Here is a 6296-nt window from a genome sequence, read left to right as displayed (position 1 = left end):
TCACTCAAATGGAGACACAACCACTTTCTGATGGATAGCTACAAATTTTGTCCTAGACTCGGCACTCAGGGCCATTAAGCAGGGAGGGATCTTTTTCGTGGCAGCACTTTCTGCGACACAGGGCCTCGGTTTATTCGGTCTTATCCAAAGTTCCGGACTCCACATACTAGTATCCCGCAGTGGGATTCGAACCCGCGATGTAAGGATCAACTCCTTACTTTGCAACTCTAGAGCAGACACTCTAACCACTGCGACACACAGATTCTTGAAGAAACTTTAAATTTATATACGGGTAAGTTTGGAAGTTAGTGAATCTGTTATGTTAGACCACTGCATGTATATATTTCTCATGTAGTGTTTATCGAGTCTGTCTACCAATCAATTCCATTCTGCTGTCTGACCATCTGTCACACACTGTGTTTATCTCAATTTCGAAGAATATTTAGGAAATGGCTGTGATTTGAAGATTCTTTCATTAGAAAGGAGATCAAGTTAATTTTGTGGTTCTTGTCAACCAGTTTTTGATTTAACTGGGATTGAAACTATCTCAATTATAACTGTCATACAAAGTCTTCTTTCAATGATATCTAACTAGTCAACTATACTGCATTTGCATTAAAATGATAGCTCATTACCCATTATGAAATACTAGTATGTGTATGACACCCAGGTGTAGGGTCCATTTTCCAGGTTGAAAGAAAGATGCTCAAATATTAAAAAGCTAGGAGAACTTTTAATTTACTTGGCAAACTCTGCATGATGATAATCCTATCAAAACTAGGATTACTGGTGGGACTCGGCCATATGATCAAAAGTCCTTTTAAACTTAACTTTAAATTACATGTACTTGTATTACTGAGTATGAACAGCATTTATGTTTACCACTCCCGAACTAAACCCTCTTGGTGCAATTTTGAAGTTAAAAGCAGAGAACTTTTTTGTCAAAATCTGGGGGGAAAAATGCAAAATTGTCCCCATCTGCAACTATTTTGGAAATATTGTAGAGATAAAAACAATTCATGTAAAGTAGTTTGAAATATTTTTGCAGTTTCTCACAGCCTAGGATATTGATACTGTAATGTTTGTCAAATCGATCCTACTTCTTTGATTGCAGAAATCAGTTCGAAATGGCGAAATACCCTTAACAATTAAAAAAAAAAAGATTGGCGTAATACGGAGAGAAAGTAAGATTTAATATTGGGTATTTCCGTTGTTTCTATGACAATAGACACCATCTAGAATTTTTCGGCTGAACTTGGTGAGTTTCATCCATGTAACTGTGTCGCTCCAACATCGTATGGAATTAAATAAAATAATAACAAAACAAAAAAAAAAATCAAGATATTTCAAAAGTTTACTTTATTTAGAGATTAAGTGCTACATTACATGTAGCACTTAAGTACAGAATTTTGGAAAGAGCTCAAGGATACAAAGGATTTCTGGGAGTGCTCAAAATGGGTGTTTCAATACAGAAAGGAGCCCCCATCCCTGATAACTGACAGGATAGGTGATCCAAGTTAATACCCATTCCTGATCACTGACAGAATGGGTATTTTTGGGGCCGAAAGTTCCGAAAGACGTTGAAAGTTTTGATAATTAATTTTTCCCGCCATGCTAGCTCCAAGATCTGTCTCCGAGATCGAGATTTTGGAAATTCCATACTGAAAGCCGCTTGGTCCGATTCTAAGCGCTAAAAAATATATTCGTTTTTCTTCTTGAAAAATAATTGTCCATAAATTATTTCAACTTTTGTCAAATTATATCCCCAAAGTCTTTTTCTTTTTAAAGATATCAAAATTCAAAAGAGTTGAAAAAATAATTTTTGTTAGGTACATGTTACACAATAAATAATCGTTTTTAGCTCACCTGAGCCGAAGGCTCAAGTGAGCTTTTCTGATCAGAATTTGTCCGTTGTCTGTCGTCGTCGTCGTTGTTGTCGTTAACTTTTCACATTTTCATTTTCTTCTCAAGAACCACTGGGCCAATTTCAACCAAACTTGCCACAAAGTATCCTTGGGTGAAGGGGATTCAAATTTGTTCTAAAGAAAGGCCACGCCCTTTTCCAAGGGGAGATAATCATAAATTAGAGAAAAATTATTGGCATTTTAAAAAAATCTTCTTCTCAAGAACCACTGGGCCAGGAAAGATGAAACTCACGTGGAATCATCCTCAGGTAGTGTAGATTCAAGTTTGTTCAAGTCATGACCCCCGGGGGTAGGGCGAGGCCAAAATGGCCGATCAAAGTTTTACATAGGAATATATAGGAAAAATCTTTAAAAATCTTCTTCTCAAGAACCACTGGGCCAGGAAAGATGAAACTCGTGTGGAATCATCCTCAGGTAGTGTAGATTCAAGTTTGTTCAAGTCATGACCCCCGGGGGTAGGGCGGGGCCAAAATGGCCGATCAAATTTTTACATAAGAATATATAGGAAAAATCTTTAAAAATCTTCTTCTCAAGAACCACTGGGCCAGGAAAGATGAAACTCATGTGGAATCATCCTCAGGTAGTGTAGACTCAAGTTTGTTCAAGTCATGACCCCCGGGGGTCGGGGGGGGGCCAAAATGGCCGATCAAAGTTTTACATAGGAATATATAGGAAAAATCTTTAAAAATCTTCTTCTCAAGAACCATTGAAACAGGAAAGATGAAACTCATGTGAAATTATCCTCAGGTAGTGTAGATTCAAGTTTGTTCAAGTCATGACCACGGGGTAAGGGTGTGGCCAAAATGGCCGACCAAAGTTTTACATAGAAATATATAGAGAAACCTTTTTAAATCTTCTTTTCAAGTACTTCAAAGCCAGGATTAGTTATATTTGTATGGAATCATCCTCAGGTAATGTAGATTCTAGTTCGTTCAAATTATGATCCCCTTGGGGGTTAAAATTCAAGCCCCCCCCCCCAACTTAAGTTAACTTTCAGGTCTGATCTGATATGCGTTTTTTTCTAGCTGATGTGCTCAGGTGAGCGCTGTGGCCCCTGGGCCTCTTGTTTGACATTTGTTGACATTGCGTGAAGTCACCTTCGATAAATTAAATTTATCGCTTACAAACTCGTGAAGAACAAACCCGAGCATTTTTTCCACAACAAAGTGTGCACAGGCAATATTCCAGCCCTTATTACTAAACCCCCTTTTTAAAAAAATCTTTAAAAATATTTTATTTTCCTTTATTCTGTATATATGCATATTAATATAAAAATTACTATGGATTATATTCAATTAATTCCTTGATTTTTAAAAGATATATCATGACTTAGGATTCTAGTAATTGAAAAAAATACTCGGGTTTGAATTCTCTTCATAATTAGATATATCCGATAAAAGTATTTTTTTCAAAGGTGACTTCAAAACACATCTTAACTTCCCGTCAGGAACTGCTGTTTGAGAAGAGTGAAGAATTGCAAGAGCACAAAGAAAGTTAAAAGCCATTTTCTCCAATAGTAGAGTGGTGTTAATGTTCAGATTCTTATATAGGAGGCCGTTCAATTTCTGAATTTTAGAAAACAAAACTGTTGCAAAAAATCGAAAGGTTTACAAGAATAGTAACCATTTTGATAGCCATGTTTCGGTGGGGAACCAGAAAGGAATTTTCTACATGTAAATTCATTTTCTTCATGACAGCGTCCAAAGCCACGCGTCCTGAGATTTTCGGAATAAACAGGAGGTTAATGTTTTGTCACATTAACAGTATTTGCCAGATCTTTCAACCATCGACTTGTTTCATTTTCAAAACTTGACAAAACACCTTTCAGAAACAAGTCCAGGAAATAATAGGATCTGCCATATTCCAGTGTACGAAGGGCCATATTTATGATATGTTCGACCAAAGACTTCCTTGGTTAGAGTTAATGAAATAAAATTTGAGTATGTTGTTGTGTCATAGGTTAGACTCAAGGCCATGTCTTTTGAAGAAAAAATAGAAAAAAGGTCTTTTTATAAGGTCTTATCCACTCATAAACTCTGTATGTTTCTGCTATCAAATTTTCTTCCTGTAACTAAGTGGGTGTAACACACAGCAAAAATCAGATAAGATTCAGAGGTGCATATATATCACTAATTGATTTAACTTTTAAAAAAGATTACAAACTATTTTCTGCTTCATATCGAATCAAAAGTGTTCGTTATGTAAAGGAAGAAATACAATGATTCGTAACTTTTTTTTTATATGTGCGCGTTGTTAGCGGGTACTAAACGTTTTTAAAAAATAAAGTGAATAAATAGATACTAGTAGGTCCGTACTTTCAAAATTTTCTGTCAATCTGATAATTTTTTTATTTTAAGGACAGATGATACAAACAAATGTTTTCTTTGAAAAAGATTTTATATCATGTCACAAGTTTAGAAATGTGGATGGTTCTTAGAATTTTTTCTCCTAAGAACTAGAATATGAAAAAGACTTGGGAAATATTAGTAATATTTCAATGAAAAAACGAATATAAAGAAATCACATTCAGTAAAGGTTTACAGGTGAAAATAAATTTCAGAATATGTTATTCTGGCGTTAAAAGTGTAATATAAACCTTAGAAAAATATACCAAGCCAGGTGAATTTTAAGAGGAAGATCGAAATTACAAAAAACTGGCAATATCACATTGGCTGATTTTAACCATTTAGCTTTTCCTAATAAAATTCACCTGGCTCGGTATATTTTTCTTAAGTTTATTTTACACTTTTAGCGCCATGAAAACATATTCTATAATTTATTTTCACCTGTAAACCTTTACTGAAAGTGATTTGTCTATATCTGTGTTTTCATTGAAATATTACTTATATTTACCAAATCTTTTTTCATATTCCAGTTCTTCGGAAAAAAAAATCTAAGAACCATCCACTTTTCTAAACTTGTGACATGACATTTAATCTTTTTCTAAGAAAAAAATTGTTTGTATCATCTGTCCTTAATATCTTGAATAAGTCATAACTAACTTAAACACCCATAAAAAACATCTTTGCAAGTTAATTTTTATACATGTCTCAGTGTACATACATCTAAAAATTCAACAGCCAAAATTGAAAATAAAGAAGTGTTATATTATATACGAGTATTTACCAAATCACATAAAATCTATCATGTTAAAACTTCTGAAAATCAAAAATATTTATTTGTCAAAAGAACTTTTTTGAGATCTTTTTAATGTGTGATGCTAGATGGTGACTTCCTTGGCGTGTTACCAATCCATCCCCAATTCCTCTGTCTTATTTGTACGTCAATTGGTTCCTGTCCAGCTCTCTTCCATAGTCCTCTCAGGTCATCGGATGTTGAAGATGCGCGTGAGACAAGTGTTGTAAAATCTCTGGATCTTCTGCAGGGTTACTTTGGTCAACCTTCACGTCTGTACCATGGATACATTAACACGGACTTTGCATTGGAGTTCAGGATCCTCAGTTTGGTGGTAATACGGATGTTCTTTGAGGCCGAGATATTCTTTAAAATGGTAAATGCAGTTCTTACCTTGCCAATTCTTGACTTGATGTCACAGTCTGATAGGTGCCGTCCTGTCTGTCCAAACAACCCCTTCATGCGCGGATTAGAGGGGGGGTCGGGGGGGTCAGGACCCCCCCTGAAATTTACCAGGTTAAAAAATATATATACTGAAACAAGAAAAAAGTTACCATGGACCCCTCCTGGAAAACGCTGACCCCCTGGTAAACGCGACTATGTGTGAAATCGGTATGAAAAGTGAAAGATTTGAGGCAATAGAAGTCACCAATAATCCCCCCCCCCCCCCCCCCACGAAATAGGTTTTTGACGTTTGGGCGAGTTTGGTTTTTTTTCTTTTCTTTTCTTTTCAAGAAATTTCTGGGATTGGACTGGGTTGGACCCCCCCTGGAAAAAATTTCTGGATCCGCGCCTGCCCTTCTTTGATGGGCTCTCCACCAATTAACTGTGACTGGTATTTTCGACAGCGATGTTTATCTTGATCAACTCTGTTTTCTTCCTCAATTGATATTGAGTCATGTCTTGTTGTTTTATCCTGCAACTGACTGTGGTTGTTTGAAAGGAGAGCCAGGTCATCGGTAAAATCAAGATCGTCGAGTTGCGTCAGGAGTGTCCACTGTATACCATTGTTCCTGCCTGATGTGGTAGTCCTCATGATCCAATCAATGATAAAAAAATGGTGACAGTAAGCATTCTTGTCGAACACCTGTCTTGACCTCGAAACTATCAGACATCTTGCCAGCAAGGGCAATCCGGCATATAATACGCGTGTCGCTGTATTATTATATAAATGGTCTCTGTTTTGGAGGGTAACAGTTGAAATTGACAAACCTCGGAAAACCATGGTCAACCTCC

The sequence above is a fragment of the Saccostrea cucullata genome, unplaced genomic scaffold (assembly GCF_032062105.1).
Source record: "Saccostrea cucullata isolate Sc308-1 unplaced genomic scaffold, CSIRO_AGI_Scuc_v1 ctg2262, whole genome shotgun sequence".
Taxonomy (NCBI): Eukaryota; Metazoa; Mollusca; class Bivalvia; order Ostreida; family Ostreidae; genus Saccostrea; species Saccostrea cuccullata.
The sequence above is the reverse complement of the archived record's forward strand: the minus strand, read 5'-3'. Positions refer to the sequence as shown.